We start from the raw sequence: 16,573 nt of genomic DNA, 5'->3' as shown, positions 1-16,573 counted from the left end.
AAGATATTGATTTTAAGACATAAAAAAAAATTGAAATAGAGATAGATGTGACCAATGATATTAATACTAATCTAGATTAACGATTTATAAGGGAACATTTAGGCCTATTCAAAATAATCCTTTTGAACGAATCGAATAGTTTACTCTTCGTAATTATGTCAATCGAATAAGAATTAGTATGTTATCTTTCACCCCTTAGGGTTAGGGGTACTCTTAGTTCTTCTATGAGTAGGGACAGCTGCTTTAGTAAACTTTGATGAACTTTCCTTCCTTGTTTACCTTGGTTATTTGTAAATAACATCAACAAAAAATAATACACTTAATCATTAGTTAAATAACCGAAAAACGGAAAATGTTAGCGTTTCTTATGTTACGCATAGTTTAGAGTAACTTAAAATTTTTAAGTTTTATTTCATCCTACCAATTTTAGGACTTATCCTATTAAATTATTTGGCTTATTTTAAGGTACCTTACTCCTTTCAAATTATCGATACATAAAAACGCAATTATACACTAGACAGAATAATCGAGTGATTGATCTCAAATAAATTGTCGTTTCATTCAATACTAAAAAATGTGCCAAAAGCCGCTCTCCAGATTTGAAATAAAATTGACAGTGACAACACAACTTATTGTACGAATGATTGAATATAGAAATTGAGCCTTGTAAGCTTTGATCATAAATGTACAGCAATTTAGATATTCAAGGGGCACCTTTCAGTCAATGAGGAGATGATTTTTTTTTACCATGACTACAATGTTAATCACTATTCGCCTAATGATTCCATTTATGAATCATCCAATATTAAAAAAGAAAATGATATTTTTGTGATAACACATCTAAACTCAGTAAAAACTTATGAATAATCTTTGAATCTAATGGGTTAATCATTTACTGTTTTATTCTTCAGGCTTAAGAAGTGAATCAGGAATGTATACTCCTGGTGCCCAGCCAAGGCGTTACGACTTGAGTGTCCACCCCTTTACGAAAGGAAAACAAAAAAAGTGAAAGCGATATTATTTGTGACCTACAATAGGTGGTTGGGGGTGGGTGAGGGGTTAAATTCATTGTTGAATAACGGCGAAGAAAAGGCGAAACAAAAAGTAATTAATCTGCTCGAATAAAAACTAAGAAACAAACCTAAAGATAATTACATTTATACTATATATACTATAGTAATTGCCTTTACCGATAAGGTAAAAATAAAATACTATCTAACCCATGAGTCCATAGCTGAATTAATATCCGTATACAATATTGTATTGAGATGTCGCGGAGAGAAAATTATCCTCGAAAAATGTGAAATACGTAATAGTTTAATAGATTACAAATCCACAAAAAAATAAGTTCAAAAGTCACAGAAATTAAATTATTCGAGTTTTTATATTCGGCCGGATGCAAAATGACACCATCGGATATAAGGCCTTAAGTGGACCTGTATTAAATAGTCCCCTATCTTTCATCAAATGAATTTTTTAAAAAATAACTTGAAAACAATTATTTTTTTAAAAAATAACTTGAAAACAATTATTTTTTTAAAAAATAACTTGAAAACAATTATTTTTTTAAAAAATATCTTTATAGAAGAGATAAAGCATTTAATTCTTAAAAAAATTGGTTAAAATGTTTAATTATTTTTTTTAACAAATCAACATTTACAGCTGTTTTGTGTAAAGCATGTGATTTTTATAAAAGATGATTTATTTTATAATATAAAAGAATGGTTATTAGTAAAAATGTATGAGGTCGTGAAATCTAAACTTTCTTTCTTTCTTTCTTTCTTTCTTTCTTTCTTTCTTTCTTTCTTTCTTTCTTTCTTTCTTTCTTTCTTTCTTTCTTTCTTTCTTTCTTTCCTTCCTCTCATTCCTTCCCTTGAGAATCATTAATCCCTTTCCCGTCTTCACCCCTTCGCTTTGAGATCGCTAATTTTTTATGTCATGATATATCGATTATTTTCGAGTATATATATAAAAGATTTCACTCATTTATGTTAATTTAATTATTTATTTTTTTTAGGGGGTAAAAACAAATTACCAAGATTGTTAATAAAAACGAATAAATTAGACGTTAATAATTCTTTTAAGATTTAAAACATCAAGGAAAACCATATTATATTAAAATCATTCTCAAAAATAAAATAGTATATATATATCATATGAACTGTTTTATTTTTTAAAAAAAACCAAAAATACTTATTGATTTTCAGGCATAATTACCTAATTCAATTTTTATTTTGCGGTTAAGAAATTGAATGAACGTTTTTCGTAAAACTTTTATAAATTATATATATATGTCGTATTGATAAATTCTGAAAGTTTGCCATAAATTTCAAATTGTCACTAAATAAAAAAAATGACTTACAATGTATGGGAAATTTTTTAAATATATCCAGGCTGGGCCTGAAATTTTTTTAGGGCCGAACAAATGGTACCTATGCAAGATCTTTGAAATGTATAAATAAATTTATATGTAAAATGATTCGTATTTTTAAAATATTAATAAAATAATTATAATTAGCGAGTGTTTTTAATTGGTTTATTTAATTATTAATAAATAAGTTTATTTATTTTTTATAAATTTGGGCATTAGTTTTTCGAAGCGCACGCGCAAAAGTGATGGCACATGACAGACCGCGAAATTTATTTTTTTTTCTAACGCATTTAAAATGCAAATTTTAGAAAAAATATATAAAGGTAGTGAATTGTCATTAAGGTAAAATCATATGTTCTTTTCGAGGAAGAAGAAAGAAAAAAATTACATTCACTATATTCTCATGATATACATAAAAAACCTACGTCATTTTTTGTTCCTTCTTCAATCTTATCTTTAACAATTAACAAATGTAAAAACATTTAATAAGATCAAATTTATTATCAACGTCATTTACCTGTCAAAGTTCGATTTAAATTCATATTCATGAAGTCAAAACAACGATTTTTTGTGTCAGGGAAATTGATATTTATTATTTCCCCTCTTTCAAGTATTGTCCTATTGTTAATTTCTAAACGCTCAATTTAAGCCGATTATTTAAAAACGGCTAACTCAACATTTTATCCAGAAAAATATTATGCAGGCCCTAAAAATTTTTCTCATCGATGGCACATAAGATTGAACATCTATTAGCGAACTCTCGACGAGACAATATTTTCCTGGCTATAATGTTGAGTCAGCCGTTTTTAAAAATTGGCTAAAATCGAGTCGTTTAACAACACTAGCTTACTTTTGATCAATTTAAAAAAAAATTGTACATAAGTATTATTACAAAGCTTTCAAGTTCAATTAAAAATTCAATATTTTATTTTTAATTTTAAATGATAACTGATCTATTTTTTTTTAAAATAAAACAAACTTTTTATATTCAAAATATTAAAAGGTAACAAATAAAAATAATATTAAGAATAAACAATAAGGAATTTGAATAAATATTTTAAAATCATATTTAAAAAAATAACCAATGTAAAAAACGATTTAAAAAAAAACAAATAATAAAAAACATGTAAGAGGGGGGGGGGGCAAAGAGAAGCTCTCATATTCGTTAGTTGATATTGGAATTGGTTGATTTGTTTATTACAATACGAATAACAAAATTATTCGATTTAAAAATTCGAATATTAATTATTCATATTAATTAAAAAATTTTGATATTAATCGAAAAATTCTATATTGGTTAAATCACAAAACCCAAACTTTTCGTAAATACTGGAAATTATTCCTATGTTGTATTTAAATTATTCCTTGTGGAAATTTATATAGTATATTTTCTTTTTCAATTCGATTTCTACGTCTAAAATTTAACAAATTTAATTTTAACGGGCATAAACTTAGGATTAGTTTTGTCTAAATTCTCTTTGATACGAGAATTGATAAATTTATTCCTCACTTTACCCTCTTACTCCCACTTCTACCTTCTTTTTCCTTACCTCTTAGCTAGTGTTCGATTTTTAAAAACGGCTAACTTAATATTTTATCCAGTAAAATATTACCTAAGCCTCGAGATTTGGCTGATGTTCAAACCTTTGTTCCTTCTGCAGACAAAATCTTCAGGCTTGCGTAATATTATTCTAGATAAAATATTGAGTTAACCGTTTTTAAAAATCGGCTCAAAACGAGCCGTTTAACAACACTACCTCTTACCTTCATTTCCCTCATTCCTAGTGTTGTTAAAGGGCTCGTTTTATGTCGGTTTTTATATAAACGGCTGATTCAAATTTAATCTCTTAAGATTATTACGCAAACCTGATGGATTTGTTAACTGTTTTGTTTAAAAATCTAAAAATCGACTTCAAATAGAACCGCTTAGCAAACATTACTTCGTTCCTTCCTTGGCTCCGTCCCTTTTATATTATATTCTTTACAATTCCTCGACCAATAAATACTACACTTAACATATCATCCACTTAGTTGTTGTTAAACGGCTTTTGAGACGATTTTTAAAAACGGCTAACTCATTACTTCATCCAGACAAATATTACCCAAGCCTGAAGATTTTTCTCATAGATGGGACAAAGATCCAGATATATATTGTCGATATCTTGAGGCTTACAATAATTTTCTGGCTAAATTATTGAGCAAAACGAGCCAATTAATAACACTCACTACATCCCACTATGACAATATTTGAAATTCCCGATTCGAGAATATATTTGAAATTTTTCAAAAAACAAATATAAAGTAGAAATATTGACATTTGAAATCAGTGTTTGTTTAAACGGGCTCATTTTGAGCTAATTTTCTAAAATTTTTTAAAGCGGCTAGCTCAATATTTTAGCCACCTAAGACTGGAGATTTCGAAAATGTATGCCTTAGACCTTTGTTCCTTTCTATGAGCAAAATCTTCAAGCTTGCGTTATTTTTTTTCTAGATGAAATATTGAGTCAGCCTTCTTTAACAACATTAAAATTATTTTAGATAGCGCAAATAAAGGCGAAAAATATAAAAAAATAATTAATTTATTTTTATTTTATGGCAAATCAACGTTGAAATTGAATATCAAATATCACGTTAAAACAAATTTTTTTTTTACCTTTAGAAATATGTCACCATTTGCCATAAAGAAATTTTCAAAATGTCACTGACAACTCCGAATAATTTATAATGAGAAATAACTATAATTAAAGTCATCATTCATCATCATTCCTATGCTGTAATAGTGTGGATAATTTCATTTTTAAAAATAATTAACTAATTTCAAAATTAAAAAATTAAAAAATTAAAAAAAGAAATCCAAAAAATTTAACAAATATTTGCTTCCTTTTTTTGCTTGGGAAAAATTATTAAGGAAATTAAATATATTTATTAATTTGAAATTGATATTTATTATTATTTTATATATATTTTTTATTTAAATATTTTTTTGAATTTTACTTTTTTTTCTTTAGCTTCTTAAAAATATAAATTAAAAACATAAACATAAATATTCTTGAATAAATAATAAAATAAAACAGATTTTCATTTCATTTCCCTTATATCATTCAACAACATCTTCCTTGCTCAGTTTTTATATAATTATAATTTTATTTTTTTTGAAGGAATCATAAAATAATAAAAAAAATTTTTCTCTTGTTTCCTTTTATAAATTTAATTACATTTTTTTTTAGAAATATTTTTAAAAAAACCAACGTTATTATGAATCATAAATTTAATATTACCTCTAAAACCCTGCATTCACAGTTATAGATGCCGGCGGATTTGCGCAAACTATATGAGTAGGGAGGCTTCTAAATAAAAAATCTAGAGCATTGCGTGTGCCGATTCTAAACTGGGTAGGAAATGGACTTAGATATAATTTTATATGATTGTTTATTGATTTTCTAAATGAATTTTTTTTTGTAACAAAATGTACAAAACAAGTGACATACATTGTTTGGAACAAAAAAAATACATGGTGGCTATAATCAGGCACAGGTTGTTGAACAACATTTTTATATTTTGTTCTCATACAATATGATGCCTAAAATATATCACTAAAACCTTCTTCCCTACTAATACAATCAACAGTATGCTATGGGCTAGGTGCTATACCCTTCTTTTGTATAGCATGATAGAATTTAGGAGAATGGAGTTTTAGCGCGCCATATCCTTAGACAAGCCCCCCTAACAATCTTATCTATCAAGACCTCGTTAAAGTATGCCTGGAGGAATCATCCGACCTAGATATAATTTTAAATGATTATTTTGATTTTCTAAAGGGATAACAAGATATAAAATACAAGCGACATATTTTGTTTGGAACAAAATAAAACTTGCGCCTATAAACACCGGCTTATAAAGAATACCCCCGTGATTGACCCTTTGTTTCACCAGTAATTAATATTAGGCTGGGTCGGTACTCCTAATCCTAAAGGGTGGGACATATATCCTAATACTAGTGCAGTGAACGTATTCATGCGATAAGGAAAGAAAGAATCATTATTAATAAAGAAGAGCTTCCTCAAAATTGTATCCACGACACTGTCGTTCATAAGATCCCAGCCCTGGAATGAGAGATATTCACTCTACTTCTATATTATTATTTAGAGAATTGACAACTGGAAATTTTACCCGCCATAAAATTGAAAGGGAGTCACGTGATATTCCTTTTTCCAAACTTTTTGAATAACCAAATTTTTTTCAGTTTTCCCTTTTTACACAATCCAATATTTATATTCCGGATTCTCGAATCTTTGAAATGTAATCGGATAATGACATTCGACATCAGTTTTTAGAATATAACATTTTCTAAGGTTTGAAAGAAGAAAAAAAAGAAAACGGAAGAGAAGAAGAAGAGAAGAGAAGAGAAGAGAAGAGAAGAGAAGAGAAGAGAGAGAGAAGAGAAGAAGAAGAAGAAGAGAAGAGAAGAGAAAGAGAAGAGAAGAGAAGAGAAGAGAGAAGGAAAGGAAAGGAAAGAGAAAGGAAAGGAAAGGAAAGGAAAGGAAAGGAAAGGAAAGGAAAGGAAAGGGATAAATAAAGTATAAATTGTGAAGGGTTAAAGGGTTTTTAAGTCAAAAAAAGAGTCGAAAAGAAAGAAGAATTTTAAATAGACATCCTCTCTCTCTATATATAATATAAGTATATAATATCAGTTGGTTAGTAAAGTGATATATGATATATATTGGTAATAATGGTATGTAATTAAAAAATAATGACTATTTTTTTAAAAGGTAACAAGAAAATTACTCATTTTGTTGCCTAATCATTATAAAATAATAAAAAGATTACCATCTGAAGATTAGAATTTTAATTTTGTTTAATTTTTAAAATCAATAATATTGATAAGAGTTTTTATTTTAAAAATGTTATCTTATATTTTTCTGGATGATAAAGATGAATGGATCATTCCTGCATAAAAAAAATATGAACTATGACAGAACCTGAACCCTTATAAATTTCCTTAACATACTCTTGTTAAAAAAAAGGAACGATTAAGATTTTAGAACCTCGAGATTTGGGCAAATGGGAACCCAAATCTTTCCGCCTTCTATTAGCAAAATATTCTGGCTAAAAATTTTAATCGGGGTCGTTTTTTAAAAAAATTGGCCGTAAATTGGCCCGTTTAACAGCACTACCTTTAACCCGAACCCGACCTATATTTCCAGAAAGTTCGAAAATTCATGAAAAGAGACATTGGTAAACGCTAAATTCTAGGGCGGGTTCGAATTTCATCTCTACCTCTTAACAAAATTAATTGTTTTTCCTTGTATATCTCATATTACTTGCTTAAAAATTTGAGTAGGAAGTGGTTCCTATAAAATATTTCGTTATAAAAAAAATTGAAGTTTACGACCTTTTTATTTAACGCGGAAAAATGTTCGCGTAACAAAAACGCTTCGATGTTTACAAGCACCATTTTAATCCTTTTTTTTTATTTCATCCAACCCTAGATTTATTATACTTATAATTCAAAACTGACTTTTTATTATATTATAAAGAAGTCGATCGTGTTTTCTTTCGACATTTTTATTCGGAGACATTAAATCTCTACGTCGCGGCCATCTTTTATTGTCATGTCTGCTCTGCCTCCAAATTTTTTTGTACGACCAATAGGGCCCGACACTTTCGATAGTGAGTGGAGAAATTAAATTATTAAGTAATGAAGCTCGAAACGACATGAACATTCCCCGAGGTAAATAAAACAAAAATATTTTATTTTTTATATTCTTAAGAAGAAGAAAAGGATAACGGAATTAGAATCACTAAATCTTTATATAGTTAGAGTTAGATATTATTTTAAAAAAATAATTAAATTGGACATTTAAACAGGTGTTGAAATTATTTCGTAACTATTTGACCCGTTCCTTGTGGAACTATTTTCTTTGCTATATGGAACCATAGATAAGAATGCCTATTGTGCGATAAATTCTGACCATGAACAATTAGAGTTTTGATGACAAATGGGATCAAAATTACATTTCGCAATTTTCCAATGTTTATTTATTTTTCGAGAGTTAGGGTTGAGCTGTTCGACAGTAGGATTTTTATAGAATCGTGCTGAAAAAAAAATCAATGCACGCAAAATTCAGAATAACTAAAACCCCAGATAGAGTATTCTGCTGATGCTAGCATAAATGTTTTGGCTAAAGGGTATTTCGGATATTAATTATTTTAGGGGTCTTGGGATCATGTTATTAAATTTTTTGAATACCTCGAGAATCAGTCTTTGGAACATTTGCAGTGTAAAGAACACAATTATTTTTTCAAAAAAAAAACGCGTACGACAGGAGCCCAAGTTGCGATTATCGTGTTGTGCTAACCCATTACTTCCCCAAAATCTTTTAAAATGAATATAGAACACTACGGCTATTCAAGTAGACGATATATGTATTTTTTTTTGTTTTGTTTTGTTTATTTTTAGGATTTCATATTATACATCAATGACATATAATAATACCTAGACTGACGATTCATTCATTAAAAGTGTACATCAATACAAATCAGCTAGACACGCCATCTTGGTTACTGTAATAAATATTAAAATTTTAAACGAGAGCCTAATTTTATATTATATCTGATGCAAACTTTATTAAAGAATTGCCTGATCATCGAGATAATAAGAAAGTAAGTTATCAATTTAATATTAGTTTTTAACATGAAAATAATTATTATAAAGGTTACCAAAATGGCGGGTCCAGCTGATTTGCTTTTAACGACGCTTAAAAATGCCTTTTAATGAATGAATCGTCAGTCTAGGTATTATTATATGTCATTGTTATACATTTAATTTTCATCAATTTAAAAATTGCTATAAATACATTAACCCCCCTGTCCCGCACTCCCACACAATGACTAAATTATAAAATAATTCGAATTATAAATCTCTTTTAAAACTTTTAATGTCCTAATCACCACCCACCCCCCCCCTTCCCGATAAGATGGCGGTGCGCATTATTACAAAATTTAGATGGCTATTAATTTCTAAATTGCAATATTACCGCCAAATTTATATTAGGAAGGCATCGCAATTCACAAATGGAAAAAAAAAATTCATAGAAGAAGAGAAAGTTATTACGTCATCAGTAACAAATTGGATGGTGTTGCATAAATATTAGGAAATATATTTTAAAAAATAATATGTATATATATACCATTATCTAATTAAAAAAAATGTCGAATACAAAATGGGCGATAATGATAACTATAAAAACATGATTTCAAAAAAACAATAACAAAAATACCAATTCCATTAAAAGGTTTTTCCCATAAATTCAATGATTCGTTGTTTTCGCATGTTTTTCGATGAAATCATATTTATTTACTTTTAATTTATATGTGTAGACAGAATTAGTGTCAGTTCAAAAATTGAATTCATATGTCGGGACAGGCGCTTACGCAGGAATTTGGTCTAGGGGGGGGGGGGGGTAATAAAATTTTTAAAGAAATATTATTGTTTTTTTAAAATATCAAGCATAAATTTATTAGGACTAATAACTATTCCTAATACACAATATTAAATAAATGTGAATTATAAAAAAAATTATGTGTAAAGAATCACTTAAATGACCTAAAAAAGAAATTTCTATTTTTTAAGCCTTTACACAAAATGTTTCTTAGGAATAATTTTATTTTGTATGTTATATATTTACAATGTAAAATCCAATCTTCGTTGGGATTGAGCTCAATTATCCCATCCTTGCTTGTCGTCAAATGCCTATGTATGAATATTCAAAAGATCCAAACCTTTCAATCTACTTTCAGATGTTGTACTTCTTGGTATGTTTTTCAGAGACCTGCAGGCCCGGCCCCTAGGCCGGATTGTATTTTAATTTATTTAAATATACCCGGGCCGCACCCGAAATTTTTTTTAAAAAACACCCCGGCTGGGCCTAAATTTTTAAAAAAAAATACCCAAGCCGGACCTTAATTAATCTTTAAAAAAAATCCGGGCCCTGCCTGCCTGCAGGCCTCTGTTATTCTTCTGAAAAAAGAGAATGTTCTCTCATTAGTTTACTAATGGGAAGAGTTTATAAACCCTTTTAATACATTGGGAATTTAATCTAAAATGTGTTTAAAATAATGCAGAGCATCCATAGCATTTTTGGATATATCAACCATAGTTAATCTTATAAACATAGTTATTCAGCTAGTAAGGCATCATAAGATACTTTAACATCTTCATAATAAAAATTTAACAAATATTTTTTTTTCTATCACCATCTGAAAAAGCTTGGGAAAGTTTTTGGTGGAAGTAATATATGCAGAATAGTAAGTGCTGCATGATGTATTATAAATTCATTTATTTGGGTTATAAATGTATCTGTATCTAAGATATACTCTTCTACCGATCCTATATTAATGTTTTAACGATGAGCTTGTTTTGCTACAAGTCGAGGGAGACAAATATTAAACACGTATATCTCTGCTTTTGACTCAACAATAAAATATGAAATTATTCTTCAACATTGGCCCTAATTTCCTTGAGTTCTGATAAAATGCTCTCCGCTATTCTCATCTTCTTAATTAAGTCAGTGTCATGTTTTTGAAAAGTAATACTTAAAATAGTTGTATAATTAAATAATATATTCTAATGAGAAATAAAATTTGGAATAAGCATTTAATATAATTTTCTTGCTTCTGAGGAAATATTACTTTCAGGCCATTGAATATATTTCAGTAATAGCAAATAATTGGCTCTTCTAACTCCTTAAAAGCTGTTACTACTTGATGGCAGAGACTCTATCTCATTGAACAAGGTTGCAATTTCTTTTTCCCAGTTGGACCATGAGTTTCAGAAATAATTATTATTTGACTATAAATTTGAAAATGGTAGATAAATATTAGGCCACTAAAAATTTGAAAATAATAAGTAAATATTAGGCCGGAAAACCTGAAATCGAAATTAATTGATAAAATAACTTATGAATGTGAATAATTAATGTAATTAAATATATATTTAAATTAGATACGAATAAATATTAACAAATATAAATTAATATAAACAATAATATTTTTAAAAATATATCCGGCATCCGCAATTTTTGGATGGGAGGGGGGGATTTGTCTCCCTGTCCCCCCTTCCCGCTCTGTATGCCCATGTGTCCGGAGTAATTATATCCAAAAAAAATCAAATAATACAATTGGGTATAATATACAATTTACAGAGTTTTTTTATTGGTAATTTTTTTATTCCCATAATAGATTTTTTTAAAAAAAGGAAAAATGCTAACATTCTTAGTGATCCACGCAGTGTTATTAAACTCCATTTAACAAATTTTAAATCATGTTTGCAAACTTCTAAATGTCGCTAATAGATCTCCAAATCTTTCTGCCATCTACTAGTAAAATTTCTATGCTTGAGTATTTTTTTTTTTGAAATCAAAGCCCCAAATAACCAACACAAGATCCATGGTCGTGTAATGTATAAAAATCTAATTATATGATATTATATTTTTCCCTCGTTTTTATACACTTGGAAAACTTTACATTAAGTAAAAATTCATTATCTTACGCCTAATTTTTGCTTCATATCATATTTATAAAATAATTTATCTCAAACTTATCTATGATAAATACGAAATAAGACTTTATTTAAACACAAAATGAACACTTGATAACCGAGATAGATATATAAATTATTTATAGACTACTACTTACTATATAGCGAAAATTATTTTTTTTTATTATATTTAATATGTTATAAAATATTATATATATTCTACTATAATAATATATTATAAATTATATATGATAAAAATTAATAAATTACCTTATAATCTCCTCCACATTAGCCACATTTGGTAACCGTTTTTTAACCTTCTTCAAGGAACTCGGTTCTCTTATATAATCACACTGATGAACCCCCAGGGAAGATTTTTAGGCTTAGACAAAGGCTCTCCATTGCCATTTTATAAATCCAATTACACCAGTTTCATTGGTAAGGAACTAAAATCCTTTTTATATATTTTAATTTTATATTCTCATAATTTTAACATATGGCGGATTAAAATCATTGTGAGTTATTATTGTTGTAATGTATCATCAGGAATATCGTATTAAAAAATTAATTCGTTATTCGAAACCTTCAAGACTTGGTCCGCCAAGTAAATTCGATCCTATCGCGACAGATTGAAACGGAAGTGAGATGAATGAATGAATGACATTTAAAAAATTCGAACTCAAATTAAGGTTGGATTCATAGTGGAGACATAGTGCTTCCGTTCCGTTACCTTCCGATTTAAGATTTGGATCCGGCAAATTTTGAAGTTAAAACATTTTGAATTTTTGATATAATTTTTTAAAAATGAATATGAATATATATGATTTTATTGTTAATATAAAAGATTCAAGATTTATTTACGACAAAACAGACGAAATGTACAAAGATATACATAAAAAACCAAATTTTGGAGGATTGCAATATGGTCAATCAGGTAAATCTTAATTTTTTAATTAAACTAACATTTGCAATAATTATGTAGATAGATATTAAATCTATTATATATTTTTTAGGTGACGATTTAATTAAAGCTAAATGGAATAATTTAAGAGACTATCAGAATAAGGAATACAAAAAAACAATAGATAGTCCAAGTGGTTCAGCTTGGCCACCATATAAATCAACATGGCCTTATAATGAAACATTATCAATTTTGAACATAACTTTAACACCACGCATACAACAATCAAATTTAACTATATCTAAAGTCAAATGAATATTATACAAATGCTTTTTTTTAATATAAAAGTCAAATAAAAAAATAATATATTTTTATCTCCAAATAGGTAAAAATTTTAATTATCTTTAAAAGCTTATATTTTATCAAGGTTGTTACTACAATCATTGGAAGGAGGGCTTGATGAGCTTAGTATACATAGCCAGTATATTTTAAAATCTGAGGTTATGAAACTCATGTATTCACTTAGCATAAATAATTTTATACGAATGGAACAAATAGTGGAAAATGACGACACTGCCCTTGAAATATTTAAAAGCATTATTGAATAAATTATGTATATATATTATTTATAAATAACATAATTTTATTGTATTATTATTCCTCAATAAAATTAATTCTAATATCAAAATTTGTTATTAGATATCTTTTAGTATTTAAAATAAATATTCATGAAGTTTTTATTTATTAAAATAGTGTCCTAATTTATTATAAAGGATTGAAAAATTAAATTTATTAAAATATACATACTTAGTTCTAATAAAAATAATAAAAATAGAAATTATAATATCATTAAAAAAATTTTTTGTCTAATTTTGAGATTTTAAATTATAAGGTGATCAGAATAAAGATTTAAAAATTTAATCAGCAATTCTATTTTATTATATAAATTTATTTATTAGGTAATATTCTAAATAATAACAATAATCATTTTTATATTTGATACAATTCATTATTTATAACAATGATATATAAAAAAATAAAAGACTATAAATATTTTTATTTGTGTTGATGAATTGTTTTGTCTGTCTCTGCCAATAGAGAATGGTCTAGTGGTCAGATTGGGCCATGTATCTTTTACATATAAAGAAAATTAGATTTATTAAAATATATATACCTTCTAATACAAAGTGCTTCTAATAATATAGAAATTTTAATATCATTAATAAAGAACTCATTAACTATTCATTTTTTTATTAAATTTTTTGTCAAATAAATTCTGGGATTTAAGATTTAAAAATTTAAACACAATTATATTTAATTATATAAATATATTTATTAGGTAATATTTTAAATAATAACAATCAATTACATATTTGATATAGTTAACAATAATATATAAAAAAATAGTTAAGAGTTTAAAAAATTTTAATTTGTCTCTTAAAATTCTAGATTCAATTGTTGAAGAATTGTTTTGTCTGTCTTAGCTGATGGGGAAGGGTCTAATGGTCAGATTAGGCATTGTATCTTTTACATATAATGAAAATAAAATATTATAATATTTATTGTACCTCACCTAATCCTTCATTGCTTATTATTATAATTGCTAAATGAATAAATTTTATATTTGCATTATGATCCCTATAATTATATCATTTTAAGTACCATTTCAGGCAAATGCTTTTCTTCTACAAACTAATTTTTAAAAAATGACACATTAACCCTTCAATACTCCGGTGAAAAAAATCAAGTTAATACTCGAGTGGGGTTTAATAGACCCCAATTTTAAATGCATATATTTCATTATTTAGATTTAATATTTGGATATAAGATAGAACTAACCTTAAACCTAATAAAATAATTATTTATTTATATTTCTTAAGTTTAAATAAAAATGATGAGGAGTAATATAATTTGTCCCAAAATTTTCTAAAAAAAGCTAACTTTTTTTAAATTTAAAATATTAAATGAAAAAATTAACTTATATATCATATAATCATGATAATTCATAACATGGATCTTTATTCTTCAATATAAAAAAAAAATTACACTAATACATTCAAATATGAAAAAATATAGAACATACAAATTTACTCTGGTGGGGTCTCACAAACCTCAATCAGTCACAAAATGCTTATATCTTAAAAACTACTCAACCGAAATGTATGAAATTTGGAATATAGATTCTAAGATATATTTGATGAAGCTACTGAAAAATCCAGACAATAATATTTAACTGTTTTTATGCAATATCATTTCTAGCATGCCTGGGGTTTCATATACCCCACCGGAGTATTGAAGGGTTAATAAATCAGAGTATCAATTTCTAATAAATCTTATTATTACCCATTAACCAAGTATTAATTTGAATACAATTGCAGACAATATTTATTTATATGCATATATTTTTTTAAGAATTCTTAAATCATAAACATGGTTAATTGGTACCAAACATTGATTTTATGAACAAGTTCTTGGATGACTAATGATATTTTTTTATTAAAATAAAATATATACCAATATAGTATAGAGGAATTTATTAATACACATAAATTTTATATACAAAATATTGAATAAATAAATATCAGTTTAAAATATTATTTTGCCATGGCAAAATATCAATATTATTAAAATAATTAATTATATTTTTGAGAACATATATAATTTAACTAAAGAATATTGGTTCATTTTAAAAAAAAATAACGTCTAATCTGTTTTAAGTCGGAACGTTAAAAAGAAATCACTATGAAAGCCTTGTCGGATGCCGTCAAATTAGATGTTTTGACGTGAAATCAGATCCATCTCCACTATGAATCCAGCCTAAGTTTTATTCCTTGAATTCATAGTGGCGCGATCGCGATTTAACAGCTGACAGTTTTTTAAAATCTGTTTATGAGATCAATTATTCTTTATTAAAATCATTATTTCTTAGATTATTATTTAAAATTTGAATTAAAGATAAAATTAATATTAATAAAAAAATCGATCTCATAAACAGATTTTAAAAATCAATCAGCTGTTAAATCGCGATCGCAATCGTGCCACTATGAATTCAAGGAAACACATCGCCCAATAAATGAAATTGAATTATTTTGCATTTCACTGATCAATATTTTCGATTTCCTATTTTTTTTAAAAAATGGCAAAAATATAATTAAAATTTAGTATATTTAAAACACAATTTTGCGTTATGCTAATTTTATAAAGATAACGTAAAAATAAAATTTTTTATTTCCAAAATTAATATATTTGTAATTTTAATTATTTTTTAAAAAAGTATATTATATTAGATATATATATATATATATAATGTATTATATTTTTTAATAAGATTACTATTATTACTACTAGATTTGTTTTAAAACGTCAGAATATTTTAATTTAGTGTTGTTAAATGGCATCGTTTGGAGACTCAACATTTTATCTCCAGAAAAATATTGATCAAGCCTAGAAAACTTTGGTCATAGAAGGCACGTAGGTGTGGGGATCTATCATCGGAAATCTAGAGACTTAGCCAAATGTTTTCGTTGACGATATACATATATTAAGTTATCCGCTTTTTGGAAATCGGTTCAATACGTTGCGATTAACATTATTACTTTAATATGTATTTTAAATTTTTTGAAAAAGAGACACAAAAAATGCCCATAGCAATATTATCAACCACAAGATTATCTTCTCTTAGTATTATCGTCATCGTCATCATTATCACTCATAGTTCGCCTCAAACCATTGTATTTTCAGATAGATTAGCATTTATTATCGA

The 16,573-nt window shown here is 26.7% G+C and overlaps 1 protein-coding gene across 1 annotated transcript in view; it reads right to left on the bottom strand.

Moving 5' to 3' along the window:
- LOC135928415 (uncharacterized) overlaps positions 1 to 5,178 on the bottom strand; it is a 62,084-nt gene extending 56,906 nt beyond the window's left edge. The window contains exon 1 of the mRNA XM_065464874.1: positions 5,025 to 5,178. The gene's annotated coding sequence lies outside the window, so the exon portion shown is untranslated. The remainder of the gene's footprint in view (positions 1 to 5,024) is intronic.
- Between the last annotated feature and the right edge of the window lie 11,395 nt (positions 5,179 to 16,573).

Source organism: Gordionus sp. m RMFG-2023, chromosome 4, assembly GCF_954871325.1.
Source record: "Gordionus sp. m RMFG-2023 chromosome 4, tfGorSpeb1-WG-v2, whole genome shotgun sequence".
In the NCBI taxonomy this organism is placed as follows: domain Eukaryota; kingdom Metazoa; phylum Nematomorpha; class Gordioida; order Chordodea; family Parachordodidae; genus Gordionus; species Gordionus sp. m RMFG-2023.
This window is presented reverse-complemented; position numbering and strand designations above follow the sequence as displayed.